Below are 18,586 nucleotides of genomic sequence, written 5' to 3' on the forward strand. Positions count from 1 at the left end.
TCACTTGTTCTATTCTGTCAGCTGAATGCCTATTTTTTTGGGCCTGTACTGGCCTATTTTTCAGTGACGCCTAATATACCTCCAGCCACATAATCACTTGTTCTTTTCTGTCAGATGAATGCCTATATTTTGAGGCCTATACTCCACTGGCCTATAGTAAATTTGTTATTCAGTGGCCGCCTAATGTACCTCCAGCCACATAATCACTTGTTCTTTTCTGTCAGATGAGTGTCTAATTTTTGAAGCCTGTACTTCCTATAGTAAAATAGTTATCCAGCTAACGTCTAATATACCTCCAGCCACATAATCACTTGTTCTTTTTTGCCAGGTGAATGCTTAATTTTTGGGGCATCTATTCCACTGGCCTACAGTAAAATGTTATTCAGTGACCGCCTAATGTACCTTAAGCCACATAACCACTTGTTTTTTTCTGTCAGGTGATTACCTAATATTTGGGGCCTGTTTTGGCCTACATTAAAATAGTTAGCCACTTACCATCTAATATAACTCCAGGTACATAATCACTAGTTCTTTTCTGTCAGGTGAATGCCAAATTTTGGGGGCCTGTACTCCACTGGCCTACAGTAAAATTGTTATTCAGTGATAGCCTAATGTGCCTACAGCAACATAATCGCTTGTTCTTTTCTGTCACGTGAATGACAATTTTTGGGGCCTCTACTCCCTTGGCCTAAAATAAAAATGTTTTAGGCTCCAGCCGTGCACATTTTTGAGAGTTTCCCTTTAAGACGCATAAAATGGCCCCTGATTAAAATACGTAATTTTGGGGGGAATTTTCGTCATTTATCCCCCTCTCGTATGTCACTATCCATATTGTGGGACTATTTGTGCACTTCTAGTAAGTATTTGGTGGCTGCCAGTATGACCTTTTTTAGGTTTGCCTGCCATTATGGCAATTCATTGTATATCTGTATTTAGTACAGAACACTAATTATTCAGGCACCCTCAACCTCTTGAGTACAAATCAATTTTTGGTTTCTTCATAAGCGCATTCTAACAACCATAACTTTTAAAATTTTCTATCCAGATATGAGTGCAGTACGTAAGGCCTGGGGGTATCTACAATTGTTTAATATGCAATGATATCTAATGTGATGCTATGCTATTTATTCCAGCAGAGTAGATAATGGTTGCCATGGCAGGAACAGGGCTAATCACCCTGTTCCTCCCCTCTTGATAGGAGTCGGATGGTCCTGCTTCTGCCAGGAGGGGGAGTTCTAGTCTAGCTGAATACAGAAGAAAGGAGAGGAGAAGAGAGTTCCTGTTAAGATAATGCCGGCATGAGGAAGCATATGTCAGAGGTCCCATTCCTAGGAGCCGTATCTTTCTCCTGTGAGAACAACTAAATCCTTCCTAAAAAAAGAAAAAATTGTGAGACAATACAGTAAGGTGACCAGCAAAATACAGCTTTATAGACACTGCTGCAAGGTGAGGGAAAACAGCTCAGATACCACCACGTACCTAAACCATCTCTAGGCCAGACTAACCTTACGCCTGTACTACAGTGGATATCTAAATCCACAAGTGCTTGTTAGTGCAAATCTTTTTTGCAATTTAACAAGACACCATACCTCCTTATTGGTGCCAGAGAAACAGCACTTTATTTATTGCTGCTAGATGTTCGACAAGTTATATTATGCTCTAAGTAAAAAGAGACTGTTATAAGATTACTTCTGGACTGATTCTTTAATCTCACTTTTCACTGCATGAAGCCACAGGGAGCGACAGCCTGAGGAAATAAAACATGACACAACATCCCAAGTGGGCCATCCTCTGCACCAACTCCTCAGTAGCTCACTGCATGAGGACTACAAATATGCCACACATGGTACTTACAATGTTTTGAAAGGCTGTTTTTTTGGTTGGAGATTTTTTAAAAACACAGCAATTTTGCATTAGTTTTGGGGTATTGTTTTGGTATGCTCATTGTGCTGTCCATAGACATTTGTTGCCGTCTGGCAATTGTTGGTAATTGTCTATTGTCTAATTCCTCTTTTTTTCCACCCAAAAGAAAGTGAAAAGCACTCTGGGAAGAAGGAGGGCAGTCTCTTCCATAAAGTAAAAATCAACACCATTCTTAAAAGCTACGATGATCCTTTATTTTTGAATACAGCAAGCACATACAAATAATCACGGCACACCAACTGTAAACACAATTTGGACAAACTACATGTCCTAGCCATCTCCTGTGATGTCACAGCTTATAAAAGCCTCATCCAGCGCGGTCTCCACCATTGTCTTGTAAGCTAAGCATAGAGAGAGATGTGGCAAGCGCTCATGCGCTAGGGACAATGTTGCTGCAATAATCCAGCGGCTGTGTTTTGATCTATCCACCATGTTCGGGATCTGGTTTTAACCCAAATAATTTTAAAAGTGAAATACCATTAGCATCATAGTAGGGAGGGATCCCAGACCCTATGGAGGGATGAACATCCTTGTTGTGAATCGCTCAATTTTTATTTTAGGAAGGTATTCCCGCTTCAATGCTGTGTACCAGGACAGGGGCTGCTGCATACATGCTCTGGCTCCCCTATCCCCACCAGGGGAAGCCGGAGCACACCAGGATGACCACGGCATCTGAAGGGTTAAAAGTCCATGACTGGCATTACAGCCGGTCACGGACATTACTGCTGGGCATTTGCTCTTTAAAACAGCAGACACCTGGCAGCCATGTTGTGCGAAACAAATTTGCAGTCGAAAGTCAGGAAAGGGTTAACTTCCAAGCCTTCGAAATGAGATTGGGCCGCCAAGTGAGAGCAATATGATTAGGCAGAGTGGCCTGGGTATACCTGATTTATAGCAATTTGTGACAAATCTATTTGTAACTAATAGAATTTCTTGGTGAACTTCGGCGAATTGGCAAAATCTAATTTTTCTAATCTTCTCTCATCTCTAATCATGTTTGTCATGGACAGTTATGTATTTCAAGGCTGGCAGTAGGCTTTTCACTTTGGTTATAGTGAATGACCAGACAGTGAAGGATTTTCTTGCTCTGTTGAAAAATTGCTTTGTATGGAAAGTAATGCAGCATAATGCCAGTATGAATAAGAATCCCTTGCTTTGGGGTGAACTTCTTGGTATACTGATTTCATCTAACCCTGGAAACGGTGATTCCGTAAACTAGTTTACTATATATAAATATATTTTGTTTCACTATATTTTTAATTGGCAGAATTATAGTACAATGCTACATAAACTGCAATGTACCTGTACTACAATTACTATACTGCTCAGTACTTGTTCTATGTGTACTTTACTGTATTACATATACTGCACTACTGTACTGTTATCTTTATGTGCTACTATGCATGTAGTTTTCCATAGATTATATACTCTTAAATTCCAGAATTTCTGTATGTGCTGAAAATCCTGCAATCCTGCAGTAGAGTGATCTGAGATTCTGAAGAAAAAAAGAGAAAGTCCAATCCAATATGTTACAGCAAAGTTTGCAATCGCTTTATTATATATATATATATATATATATATATATATATATATTACAATTATATGCAATTTAACTAAACTATTAAATCTTGTATGTCTAAAAGAAAATGTAATATTAGATTCACTGATCTAGAAAAACAGAAAAATAAATAGACATCAGGTGGCCAGTAACAAATCATTTATTGCAGCAATTTCCATATGAGTAGAAGACTGTCAAATTACTTATGCAATATCTGGTGTTTGCAGCCTATTTCATCATGTGTAAGGAAGAGTTATCACAGAGTATCACCACAATTTGTGCTTTCGCATTCATATCGATTCAGTTTTAACAATAAATTTATTCTGACTCAGTGATGGATATACAATATTGTACAATTTATTTTTCCTTGCACACGTCTCTTAACAATCCCACTAGAATTTTTTGGCAAGCATACAATCTCTACTTCTTAAATGACCTACAAATCTAAAACAAGCTCTGCCAACACTGTAATATTTCACTATATTCCATATAACTGCCTAGTCTTTTTATTTCTTTCACCAGAGCTTATTATAAAATGTATGCTTTAGCAGCTAACACTCCTGAATTTACAGTTATACTTACAAGTTAGTCTTTGCTAAGAAATAGATAATACATTAGGACATCGCTATCATGGGGGAAAATGCACTTCCGGCGTCGCTGGTCCTGGAAGCGCGTGCTGGGCATAAATGTATCCTGCTTATGGTGTCTAGGGAATCCAAGCTGGAAACATCGGGTTGTGGATGGGCCAGCAGAGGGAATGAGCATCCCTACTATCCCAAGCTTTGCTAAAAGAGCCTGCTGTTACACAGGGCACAGTGAGTAGTCTGACTTCAGGTGCTATTATGACCCTTATGGGTATTTTCTGCTCATCCTTCTCTCTCTTACACTTTCAGGGAGACAAGGATCCAACTGCCTCAGTAAAGCCTAAAACTAGAAAAAGTGTGGCATAAGCTCTAAATGACTTGTGGCTCTAAACCATTTTGCAAGGAGTGTACAGCAAATATTGTTAAAAGGGAATTACAGTCATGTGAAAAAATTAGGACACCCTTTGAAAGCATGTGGTTTTTTGTAACATTTTTAATAAAAGGTTATTTCATCTCCGTTTCAACAATACAGAGAGATTAAAGTAATCCAACTAAACAAAGAAAACTGAAGAAAAGTCTTTTCAAGATCTTCTGTAAATGTCATTCTACAAAAATGCCTATTCTAACTGAGGAAAAAGATAGGACACCCTCACATGTATTCCCTCTTAAATTGGCTCAGATCTCACACAGGTATATCACACCAGGTGCACATAATTAGTAGATCGTTACTCTGCATGTTGAATGAGGCTTGCCCTATTTAAACCTCAGACATTTAGTTTGGTGTGCTCCTGACTGTTGAAGTGAGAGTGAGCACCATGGTGAGAGCAAAAGAGCTGTCAGAGGACTTCAGAAAAAAGATTGTAGCAGCCTATGAGTCTGGGAAGGGATTTAAAAAGATCTCAAAAGATTTTGAAATCAGCCATTCCACTGTCCGGAAGATAGTCTACAAGTGGAGGGCTTTCAAAACAACTGCCAACATGCCCAGGACTGGTCGCCCCAGCAAGTTCACCCCAAGAGCAGACCGCAAGATGCTAAAAGAGGTCTCCAAAAACCCTAAAGTGTCATCTCGAGAACTACAGCAGGCTCTGGCTACTGTTGATGTAGAAGTACATGCCTCTACAATCAGAAAGAGACTGTACAAGTTTAACTTGCATGGGAGGTGTGCAAGGAGGAAACCTTTGCTTTCCAAGAGAAACATCGAGGCCAGACTGACATTTGCCAGAGATAAAGTTGACAAAGACCAGGACTTCTGGAATAATGTTCTTTGGACAGATGAGTCCAAAATTGAATTATTTGGACACAACAGCAGAGGACATGTTTGGCGTAAACCAAACACAGCATTCCAAGAAAAGAACCTCATACCAACTGTGAAGCATGGAGGTGGAAGTGTCATGGTTTGGGGCTGCTTTGCTGCAGCAGGACCTGGTCAGCTCACCATCATAGAATCCACGATGAATTCTACTGTGTATCAGAAGGTGCTTGAAGAACATGTGAGACCATCAGTTAGAAAATTAAAGCTGAAGCGGAACTGGACCATGCAACATGACAATGACCCAAAACATACTAGTAAATCAACCAAAGATTGGCTGAAAAAGAAGAAATGGAGAGTCCTGGAATGGCCAAGTCAAAGTCCAGATTTGAATCCCATTGAGATGCTGTGGGGTGACTTGAAAAGGGCTGTACATGCAAGAAACCCCTCAAACATCTCACAGCTGAAAAAGTTCTGCATTGAGGAGTGGGGTAAAATTTCCTCAGACCGATGTCGAAGACTGGTAGATGGCTACAAGAACCGTCTCACTGCAGTTATTTCAGCCAAAGGAGGTAACACTCGCTATTAGGGGCAAGGGTGTCCTATCTTTTTCCTCAGTTAGAATAGGCATTTTTGTAGAATGACATTTACAGAAGATCTTGAAAATACTTTTCTTCAGTTTTCTTTGTTTAGTCGGATTACTTTAATCTCTCTGTATTGTTGAAACGGAGATGAAATAACCTTTTATTAAAAATGTTACAAAAAACCACATGCTTTCAAAGGGTGTCCTAATTTTTTCACATGACTGTATCTACCTTTCTAGAAGATATCAGAATCATGGTTAGAGAGAAGTAAAATCTGCCCATGTTTTACCTGTCCCCTCTAAGCCTCCACCTGTTCCTACAAAAGTTCATCAGGTTCTGGACAGTGACTCTGATTAAGATAATATTGTCCTGGGGGGGCGGCGCCAGCGCTTGATCCGGATGGACGTGTGAAGCGCTGCTCTCCCGTCTGCATATCCCTCTCAGCACAGATTCATAAGCTTACTGCCAGCTGAAATGGTGAAGATCGGGGGCCAAAAGCCCACAGACTAGCCTGGAGGCAATCGCTCCCAAAGTCAAGCTGGGGAAATAGAGAAATTTATGAAAAAAGCCGCCGCTCCACAAGTGAGCCGAGAACCTAAGATGGCGCCCGGCACCCCGCGCTCCGGACACAAACAGCTTGCCGCATGTAGCAGCGATAAGGTAGGAGACGACCTGAATGAGGCGGACTGCCTGCCGATCTCCAGGGCATTTCTAAAAGAAGCCCTAGCGGAAGCTCTGGGTCCTATTAGTGTGGACATTTCTTCAATAAAAGAAGATTTGAGACATGTGGGAAAGAGAGTGGAGACCTTAGAAGAAACGCAGGCTGCGATCCTCCAGCACCAGGGAGAAGTGTCCTCTAGCATGTCCCTAGCGCAGTGCCATATAAACGCCCTGTATACTGCCTTGGAAGACCAAGAGAATAGAGGCAGGCGAAATAATTTGCGCTTTAGAGGGATACCTGAGACCATCCCAGCTGTGGACATTCCGGAAACAGTGACTCAGATATGCCTCAAGATTCTAGGCTCTGACTCGGCGCATGAGGTCCTGCTTGAACGTGCACACAGAGCCCTCAGGCCCAAACCGCAAGCGAACGAACCGCCTAGGGATGTTATATGTAAATTTTTACACTTCCCTGTAAAGGAAGCCATTTTGGCAGGGGCCAGGAACTCCAACTCTGTTGAGTGGGATAATAACAGCATCTCCATTTACCAGGACCTGTCACAATCGACCCTCAAGAAGCGTAAAGCTTTGAGACCCCTTACTGATTGGCTAAGGCAGCAGAGAATCCTCTACAGATGGACATTTCCCTTCGGATTATCCTTCCTACATGAGGGCCGTCGCATCCATGTTTCCTCGTATGCAGACCTGGATAAAACCTATGACCTTCTTCAAATACCTCCGTTGCCTATTGCAAATTGGGACATGGCCCAGAACCTCAACTCTCTACCTGATTTACCCAGGCCAATCCCCTGGGAGCCCCAACGCACCCCAAAGCCTCAAAGAAGCAGCAGAAGAAGAGACTCCTTCTCCACCCCAAAACGCCTCTCCTTGGTGGACAAGTAGCAGATTTCACCTTCTCATCCCCAGCTCTGGATGAACAAGAAAGCCGTCTGATGGGACTTACTATTGTTATGCTTTTGATAAGTATTTGAAATACTGACTATGTGCTATGTGCTGGGGGAGTAGCGGGGCTCGCCTTATACTCGGGCCTTGCTCCTCTCCTAGCATAGGACGTGGAGACAGTTGGGACTTCTCTCTTGAGTCTTCCCGTCTGTTTTAAAGCACGACCAGTCATGATCTGTTTAAGTAACCTAACTGTTGCTTTGAAGATTTTTCACCTTTTCTCTGCCACACTGCACTGTAGGGGTTAAGTGTAATACCATTGCTTACTAACATCCTTCTTAGGGCAATATGGGATGCTACCCCTTAGGACTGAGGATAGATGCATCATTCTACCCTTAATTGCTGTAGAAAAGCGATCATTTGTACGTTATCTCAATTATCTTAATGACCCCCACTTTTTACTCCTTCATTAGGATTATAATATCCACTAAGCTGCAGTACTTCTGCTGTCGCAGAGGGAAGTGCTTCAGGGTATAATACCCTTTACCCCCCCCCCCTATTTCTTATTGCCCCGGATAGGCAAAGTTTTAATACCCTGCCTTGTCTGAATGATACTCGTTCACTTTTTGCTTTTATTTACTTTTTCTTCTTTGTTGGTTTTTGTTCTATTTGTTCATGTTCTGACAGGTACGCAAGAGAAACTTCAACATCCTTCTCAATCCGAAATTGTGATGGCCCCTCTGGATCCTCTCGTGGCCGCACTCTCCTCCCCACGATGTATCTGGTTTGTCAAACTCTTTTCTGCAGTGTCTTTTATAGCCTTTGGGCTTTTCACCTTACCAAAAAAGTATGGCAGATTTTAAATTAGCCTCATACAATGTCAAGGGGCTCAGATCCCCTTCCAAGAGATGCCAGATCTTATCTCTCCTGCACAGAGAAAACTGCTCAGTGATCTTTCTTCAGGAGACACACTTCAAACACAATAATTACCCCAATCTCTCCCACTCCAGGTATCCTTGCTGGTACCATTGTGGGGCTGGGGGTGCAGCCTCGAGGGGGGTTAGTATAGGCTTCCGCAGAGGCCTACCCTTCCAATACAAATCTCACGTCCAAGATCCAGAGGGCCGATATTTGATCCTTAAAGGTCAGGTGGGACTATCTGTGTTCACATTTGTGAACATTTATGCCCCAAATACCGACCAGCTTAGCTGGCTCATTAATGTTTTTTCCTTAATCGAGCAGCATAGGGAGGGTTTCCTAATTGTCGCAGGGGACTTCAATGTAGCTTTTAATCCTTTAATAGACACATCCTCTAAAAAATCCCCCATCTCTGCTAGGTCCCTCAGGCTGCTACACACGAAATTGCACAACCTGGGAATTATAGACGTATGGCGGTGTCCCAACCCTGACACAATTGACTATTCTTTTTACTCCTCTGCAAATAACTCCTATAGCAGAATTGACTACATTTTAGTCCCAAAGGAGAAATTGCAATCCTGCTCTTTACCCAAAATAGGAGATATCACTCTATCAGACCACTCCCCAATTTTCTGTACAATAACCCCGGGGAAAAGAAATGCCAGACAACCAAATTGGAGATTCAATGAGTCTCTATTGAATAACGCCACACATACAGCCCAAATTACCTCTTACTTAGAAGAATACTTCTTAACAAATAATACCCCTGAAGTAACCCCCCAAGTCATCTGGGATGCTCACAAGGCATATATACGAGGCAGACTGATCAGTCTCTGCTCTTTTCTAAAGAAAGAGTCAGAGAAAAAACTTAACACCCTGCTTTCACAAATTCATCAAGTAGAAAAAGCTCATAAGCAATCTTTAATGGCACAGAAACTATCGGAACTTTCCTCTCTTAGAACTCAACTGAAAAATCTTCTGAATGAACGCTCAGCTAAATTCTTTCTGTCCGCTCAACAGAAGATTTATGCCCATGGTAACAAAGCCTCTAAATATGTCATGAGCCGAATTAAAAAGAGAAGAAACTCCCGCTATGTTCAGTCCATTAAATCTTCCCAAGGGGTCCAATTATTTAAGGCCGAAGAAATAGCAGAACAATTTAGATTATTTTACCAATCTCTATATAATCTCCCAGCCCCTGACCTTCCTAATCCTTCCCTGGATAGAAAAAGTAATATCAGCACTTTCCTAGAGACTCTTAACCTTCCCACTTTAAACTTGGCACAACAAGAATCTCTGACCACACCGTTCACTATCCCGGAACTAACTGCCGCGATTAAATCTACCCCTAGAGGCAAATGCCCTGGCCCGGACGGTCTCCCCATAACTTACTATTCGGCCTTTCAAAGTACCCTGCTACCACACCTGCTCCCAATTTGCAATTTATCACTATCCAACCACCCACTCTCTTCTGACATGACCAAAGCAGTCATCACAATAATCCCTAAAGAGGGTAAAGATCCCACACTCTGCCCCAACTATCGTCCTATCTCTTTACTTAATGTCGACCTTAAGCTTCTAGCCAAAATGCTAGCCACTAGACTACAAAGTCTTCTCCCTGAACTAATTAACCCTGATCAGGTCGGTTTTGTTAGAGGTAGGGAGGGTAAGGACAATACCACTAAAATCCTAGACGTCCTGTTTTACGCTTCCCATAAATCTTCTCCATTGGTCTTACTAGGCACGGACGCCGAGAAGGCATTTGATAGGGTGGACTGGAGATATATTAGATTAGCCCTGGCTAAATTTAAAATCCCAGAGCAGTATATCAACTCTATTTTCTCCATGTACACCTGCTCCTCGGCGTCCGTGTCAGTAAATGGTCTTCTTTCCTCCCTCTTTCCCATTAGAAATGGAACGAGACAGGGATGCCCCCTTTCCCCACTCATTTTTGTCCTTGTAATGGAATCCCTTCTCCAAGCCCTCAGACAGGATAGTGAAATCAGAGGTTTGAAAGTGGGGAGCCATGAATTTAAATTGGCGGCCTTTGCCGATGACCTTCTGATTGTTACCACTAACCCGCAGAGATCCATGCCCAAGATTCTCTCAACACTCAATCTTTTTGGCTCCCTTTCCAATTTTAAGTCAATCCCTCCAAATCCCAGGTTTTGCATATCGGTCTCTCCCACGCCACTATCGCCTCCCTCCAAATTAACTCACCTTTTAATTGGCAGACCCAACAATTAACCTACCTAGGGATCAAATTATCCCCCCACCTGCCTGATCTTTTTCAACTGAACTACAAACCCCTTCTAGCCTCTATGACAGCTAAGATGGACTCCCTAGACTCTCCCTATCTCTCCTGGTTCGGAAGGAAGAACATCTTCATGTCGCTGATCATGCCAAGGCTTACGTATATGATGCAGGTTCTCCCTATTGATATTCCCAGGTCATACTTTGCATCTTTAAACAAACACATTCGTAAGTTCATTTGGCAAGCCAAAAGCCCTCGTATCTCTTTTGATACCTTGACCAAACCTAGGAGTAGAGGTGGTATTGGCTTCCCTGACCCTAATTCATATATGCTTGCCATCCAGCTTTCTAGGGCCATTGATTGGATTAGAGAACCCCCCCATAAATCTTGGCTCTCATTGGAGACTGCTCTCCTCCCCTTCTCTCCTAGGGCCCTCTTGCTGGCTGACAGGCCACCCCCGACCCTAAGCACAATATCTAATCCTCTTATACGCAATACCCTAAGGGTCTGGGGGGGGTTCGCGACCAGTTTTGGGGCCCCGTCGCCTTTTGCTTCACTTTTGCATATTAAAGACATAATCAATCTGGCCCCCAAAGATCTGAGAGAAAGCTGTCCGCTATGTATTAGAACATCAGAGATCCCCATCGCCCAGTTCTTAGACCCAGATGGCTGCATTCTCCCTGACTCTGAGATATGCAAAACTCTGGGGACGCAGATCCACAACCCCACCCTGCTACATTTCATTAAAACAGAGCTACTTAGCAAAATGAAGAGCCCTCCTCCACCAGAAGATTCAAATTGGTTTGTGGAAATGCTGAACAGTATGAGATACCCGCCTAAAGCTATCTCCAAGATTTATAAACATTTGAAGTCCCCTGCCTCTTTCATTAAACCTGCAATAGTGGGCAAATGGGAGAAGGATCTCCAGAGATCCCTAACGCCTCAAGAAATCTCTAAAATGCTGATTCTCGCACACAAGCTATCAAGATGCATACGCATCCAAGAAAACAGCTATAAGATCCTTATGCAATGGTACAGGACCCCAGACAAAACCTACAGATATAATAAGACAGCCAGTGATCTATGTTGGCGATGTCATAAAGTTAAAGGAACTTTCATTCACGTATGGTGGGCATGTGCCCTGATTAACCCTTGGTGGCACACTATAACCCAACTAGGTAACCAGATTTGTCAGTCATCTCTCACCTGTTCTCCCGAGTTGGTCTTATTGTCACTTGGATTAGAGGGTCTGGGCCCATTTAAGAAAGCTCTTTTTACCCTCCTGTTAGCAGCCAGATTACTCTTACCAACTCTCTGGTTATCCTCAGATGTCCCCAGCATTGAACACTGGTCCAACAAGGTTGACCAGATTTACAGACTAGAGGAGATTTCACACTGGGAGTCGCATTCCAGACCTTCTTTTATCAAAACGTGGTTACCTTGGAAGCAATATAGACACTTTCCTTAGGTACTGGGCTTAACGGCAACCTTTTACTGCCATATCTCCCCCGTCTCTCCTAGGATTGAGATCTATTTATTCATACTAACATATCCTCTCCCCCCCCTCCTATTTATTCGCCCCCACCACGGACCCCTGACTTGGGTACCCATGAGACCGGATTTAGTCTGACATAATAACAAGGTTTCTTTGACCCTTTTATTCTTTTGCCAATGCCTGTCCTGTTGGGCTTAATCGCCCTCATGTTACATGTATCTGTGACATCTTGAAATATGTGATTGTCGCTTTTGTTTATGTCACATGGATTGTTGTATACTTTACTTATTGGAAATGTCTATGCGCTGAAAAATTGAAAACAATAAAAATTTTCAATATAAAAAAAAAAAAAAAAGATAATATTGTCCTCTCTGATAACTACTAAAGTGATAGATCTTATGTCTCCTCAGATGAGAATAATGAATATAAAAGATTCCTATTTAACCCAGAGAATATTGACAAATTGATTAAAGCTATAAGGGCCAATATCCAGATGAAGCTAACAAAAAAAAAAAAGCATACAAAATTTTGGGAGGTTTGGGGGAAAGACAAAAAGCATATTTCCTGTGAAATAAATATACAAAACATGATTAAGATGGAATGGACAAAACCAGAAAAAGGCACTTTCGTTCCTAGAGGATATCCTTTTAGTGAGGCAGATTGTGTTAACTGGGACACTATACCCCAATTTGATGCTCCTGTGGCCAAAGTGGCTAGGCGTACAGTGCTGCAGTTTGAGGACGCAGCACAATTAAAAGACCAATCGATAGAAAAGCCGAGAGTCTCATAAAGAAGACTTGGGAGGCAACGCCAGCTTTAATGAAGCTTGGTGTTGCTTTAACTTGTGTGGCACGTACATTTAATGTATAGCTTGAACAACTTGAAGTGCACCTAATCAATAAAACACCTCTGTGTGTGAGACTTTCAGCCCATTCTGCGGTCCTTTCTAACTCAGCCCGCAGGGGGCTGAAAGCATGGTCAGGTGATATAGCTTCAAAAATAAAAATCTCCCTTCCATTTCTCCCTTCCATTTTTGGAAAATGCCACGGACCATAAGCAAGGATTTCCTGATGATAGGTTTCAAATGAGCTAAAAGTTTTTTCATGCCAAACCTTATGACAAGGAGGATAGGAAAGATAAAGGTAAAACAAGTGGATGGAACTACGCAAAAGGAGGGAAGGAAATGCATTTTCTCTTCAATACCAATGGAGGAGAACCTCTTCCTCCTCTAACCAATAACGTAATTCCAGTGGGGGACAGGCCCAGTTCCTTTTACAACACCTGAGAACAACTAGTGTCAGAACCCTGGATAATCAACATCATAAAAGAAGGTTATCGTTTGGAACACTTATCTGTTCCCCCGCAAAAACTTCTTGTAACAAAATTCCATCTTATCAACAAAATAATGCTTCAAGGAATAAAACAGTTAATAGATCTAGGGGCTGTAGAATCAGTTTCAGTAACAGAAAGGTCTAATGGTCATTATTCTTTTCTATTTTCCTCGGAAAAAAAAACAATGGCATATTAACGGATGGGTAAGCCTCTATACTACTATATAATCTACACAAGTATAAGATCATAATAAACCTAAAACTGTTAAGCAAATTTATTGCGTACCACAAATTTAAAATGGAGACAACAGTGAAACTAATAAAGGGGGGGGGGGATCTGAAGAGGAGTTCACTGGCAGCAAAAACAGACCTTCTCATTACCAAATGATGCGAGTTCCTGGGGTTGGAGGGCCCATTTGGACCAAGGTCAGGGTCAATGGTCGATAGAAGAGAGAGAACAGTCGTCAATATTCACAGAACTGTTAGCCATCTGGAACTGTAAAGTTCGGGTTCGTACCAAACTTTAGGATTTTTGGGCCCCGGACCGAAACCCGAACATTTCAGTAAAAGTTCTGGTTCGGCTTCGTCATTCGGCGATTTCAAGCGTTTAACTGTGTGCCCTTAGAAGCCATCAAAGCCATGCCTACTAATAGCATGGTTGTGATTGGCCAGTGCAGCATGTGAACCAGCCTCTATATAAGCTGGAGTCACGTAGATCTGCACGTCACTCTGCTGTTACTAGTGTAGGGAGAGGATGCTGCTGGTGATTTCAGGGAGAGAATTTCATTTTTTTTGGGCAAAATACTCAATTTTACAGCCCTTGCAGCATCAGCACGGGTGAAATTCAAGGGTTATACTGCTGTCATATTCAGTTATTAAACAAACACCCATTTTGGGAAAAAAGTTAATTTTGCAGCCTTTTCTGCATATGTCATTGTGAGATACACACTTTAGATACTGTGGTTATATTCAGTTATTTGAAAAACAGCCATTTTGTGCAAAAAAAAATAATTTTTACCCAGTCTGGATCAGGACGTGTGACATACAGCCTTTAGTACTGTGGTTATATTCAATAATTTTTGAAAAACAGCCATTTTGGGCAAAATACACCATATTTCAGCCTTTGCTGCATATGTCATTGTGAGATACACCCTTTAGATACTGTGGCTCTATACAGATATTTGCAAAACAGCCATTTTGTGCAAAAAACTTTGATTGCAGCCTAGTCTGGATCAGTTCGTGTAAAATACACCATTTAGCTACTGTGGTTATATTCTTCTATTAATAAAACACCCTTCTTGGGCAAAATACACAATTTTACAGCCCTAGCTGCATCAGCGCGTGTGAAATTCAAGGATTATATACTGCTGTCATATTCAGGTATTAAACACCCGTTTTGGGCAAAACTGTAAATTTTGCAGCCTTTGCTGCATATGTCACTGTGAGATACACACTTTAGATACTGTTATTATATTCAGTTTTTTGAAAAACAGCCATTTTGTGCAAGAAACATGTGAGATACACCCTTTAGATACTGTGATTCTATTCAATAATTTGAAAAACAGCCATTTTGGGCAAAATACACAATTTTTCAGCCCTTGCTGCATCAGCACGTGTAAAATTCAAGGGTTATATACTGCTGTCATATTCAGTTATTAAACAAACACCCATTTTGGGGAAAAAACTTTAATTGCGGCCTAGTCTGCATTTGTACGTGTGAGATACTGTGGTTATATTCTTCTATTAATAAAACACAATTTTTGGGCAAAAAACACAATTTTACAGCCCTTGCAGCATCAGCACGTGTGAAATTCAAGGGTTATATACTGCTGTCCTATTCAGTTATTAAAGAAAAACCCATTCTGGGCCAAAAACTTACTTAATTTTGCAGCCTTTGCTGCATATGTCATTGTAAGAAGCACACTTTAGATACTGTGGTTCTATTCATTTATTAAACAAACACCCATTTTGGGCAAAAAACTAAGTGCGGACTAGTCTGAAACTGTACGTGTGAGATCCAAGCTTTATATACTGTTGTTCTATTCTGCTATTAATTAAACACCCATTTAGGGCAAAATCCTAAATTTGAGAAATATGAGGAGAGTGTCAAATAAGGGACGTGGCCCAGGTCGTGGTGCTGCTGGTGGAGCTCCTGTTGCAGGGAGAGGATGTGGTTGATCTGTGCCAGCTTCACACACAAGTAAAACCCCTTCCTCAGGTGCAACTAGGCGACTGAACCTGCAGCGGTATTTGGTCGGGCCTAATGCGGCTCTATGAATGGTGAGGCCAGAACAAGTACAGGCGATAGTAGATTGGGTTGCTGACAGTGCCTCCTGTTCCTTCACATTGTCTCCCACCCAGTCTCCTGCTGAAAGATCAGAGTTGGCAACTGCAGCCGGTGTCGATCAGTCTTTCACCTCACCCCCTTGCAAATCAGCCAAGCAGTCTGAGCCCCAAGTCATGCAGCAGTTTCTTCTGCTTTTTTATGAGTCTGTTAGCAGGGTTTCCCAGGACCATCCACCTATCCCTGCCCCAGAAGTGGAAAAGATTGAGTGCATCGATGCCCAACAACTTATGTTTCAAGATGAGTACATGGGAGGACTATCACAGCACGTTTCAGATAATGACAAAAAACAGGTGCCAATGTCACCACCAGACATCTGAGAAGCTCTGACAGATGCCTTTCAGAACCTCCTCCTTGAGCTTCCTTTGTTTTGCTTTCAGTTCCTCATCTCGTTAGCCTCTCTCAGCTGTCATGTAGTTGTACTAATTGCATCCCTTTAAATTCCTCCCCATAGTGCATCAGTTTGCGGTTTATATTACTTCCTGGAGTGTGTGTGCATGATGATCCTACTTCCCAGTCTTCTACAAGATAAGTGTTGGGCATTCATTTGTGTTTTTCTGTTTGCTGGATCCCAGGTGACCCTGACTCCCTCCGTATCTAGTGTAGGGAGCCGGTGGTCGTGTCCCTCACTATTATAGGGTGTTCAGGTGTTATACAGTCGAGGTACGAGGATATGAGATCATCTACCATTGAGATTTTCGCATAGGCTGAGCAGTCAGGGAGAGTGCCAGGTCTGATGCAGGGGTCTCCCTTTTTGTTCCTTAGTTTTGGATCCAGTGAGTCGTATATTCATTTTGTGTTGTCTTGTTTCCTGTACACCTTCCATGACAGCCAACTGCTGGGGCTTTCGAAAGTGTGCAGACTGACAAGGAGGGTGGGTGGAAGATGATGTGGAGAACGATGAGGTCCTCGACCCCACATGGAATCAAGGTGATGCAAGTGACCTATGTAGTTCAGAGGAAGAGGTGGTGGTTGCACATAGCCACCAGCACAGCAGAAGAGGGAGCAGGGTGCAAAAGCAGAGCGGCCATCCCCTAGACAGTATGCCTGATACTGCCCAACGCAGCAAGGCACCAAGCACATCAAAGCCAGCTCCAAGGAGTTCCCTGGCATGGCAGTTCTTCAGACAATGTGCTGACGACAAGACACGAGTGATTTTAATGCTGTGCAATCAGAGCCTGAAGCGAAGCATAAACGTTCTCAACTTGAGCACAACCTGCATGACCAGGCATTTAAGTGCAAAGCACAAGCTGCAGTGGAGTAGACACCGCAAAAAACAAGAAAGGTGTCTGGATCCTCCTGCTTCATCTTCTGCTGCAGTCTTGGCCTCTTCATCAACCTTTGGAGTGACAGTGCCACCTGCCACCCCACAAACAGACGATCTTTCAGCAACACCACCACCTGGGTCACCAAGTATCTCCACAATGTCCCGCGGAAGTGTTAAGCTCTCCATCTCCCAATCACTGGAGAGGAAGAGGAAGTACCCCCCCTTACCCACCCGCGATCCCTAGCCCTGAATGCCAGCATTTCTAAATTACTGGCCTTTGAAATGCTGTCATTCCGTCTGTCCCACAGTACGCCGTGCCCAGCCGCCACTTCTTTTCCAGGCGAGCCTTTCCCTGCACAACCAACTGGGGGACAAAATCAGGTGTGCACTGTGCAACGCCATCTGTGGCAAGGTGCACCTAACTATGGATATGTTCACCAGTAAGCACGGTCAGGGACGTTATATCTCCATAACAGCACACTGGGTAAATGCAGTGGCGGCTGGGCCTGAGGCGGATAGTAGTTTGTCGCATGTCCTTCCACCACTGAGGATTGCAGGGCACTTCAGTTTGCCTCCTGTTGCTTCCTCCTCCTACTCCGCTTCATCATCCTCTACCGACTCCTCATCCGGTCAGTGTAACACCATCACCACCAACTTCATCACAGCCAGGGGTAAATGACAGCAGGCAGTTTTAAAACTTATCTGTTTGGGGGACAAACTCCACACCGCGCAGGAACTGTGGACGGGCCTTAAACAACAGACCGATGAGTGGTTGGTGCCAGTGAGCCTCAAGCCCGGCCTAATAGTTTGCGATAAAGGGCGAAATCTCGTAGCAGCTCTGGGACTAGCCGGTTTGACTCACATCCCTTGTCTGGCGCATGTGCTGAATTTGGTGGTGCAGAGGTTCCTTTAATAATTACCCCGATATGTCAGAGCTGCTGCATAAAGTGTGGGCCGTCTGTGCGCGCTTTCGGCATTCTCACCCTGCTGCTGCTAGCCTGTCAGCGCTGCAGCGTAACTTCGGCCTTCCCACTCACCGCCTCATATGCGACATAGAAATAGGTTTAACGGGTGCCGCGCTAATTTGTAAAGCAGTATACAGGATCAAGAACCAGAAAGCAACGTGCCAAATTCGTATGATGCACAAACAAAAATTCCAAATCCATATACAATAATATACAGGCGGATCTCACACTTCCATATAAACCATGCGAAGATTTTCGGCAACCTATTACTCAGCTGCGCATATATGAAGACAACTGTCTTACGTCTCCCAGTTTACATGCAAAAGAATGGATGTCCGCCTGCAATATACGGTGAAATCTCCCCTTGTGGTAACAGTCACACGAAAAGCCTGATCCGAAGACAGTCCGGAATACCCTGTTCAGTAAACGCAGATGTTGTAAAAGAACCGCTGTTTGTGTCTGTGTGGTATCATGTACCCTCTGAATCTGTGGGCCCAGCCCTCGGTCTTCTTTCACTGTTATGGGAGCACTGTGGAGGTCACTGTCATGCA

Source organism: Bufo gargarizans, chromosome 2 (assembly GCF_014858855.1).
Source record: "Bufo gargarizans isolate SCDJY-AF-19 chromosome 2, ASM1485885v1, whole genome shotgun sequence".
In the NCBI taxonomy this organism is placed as follows: domain Eukaryota; kingdom Metazoa; phylum Chordata; class Amphibia; order Anura; family Bufonidae; genus Bufo; species Bufo gargarizans.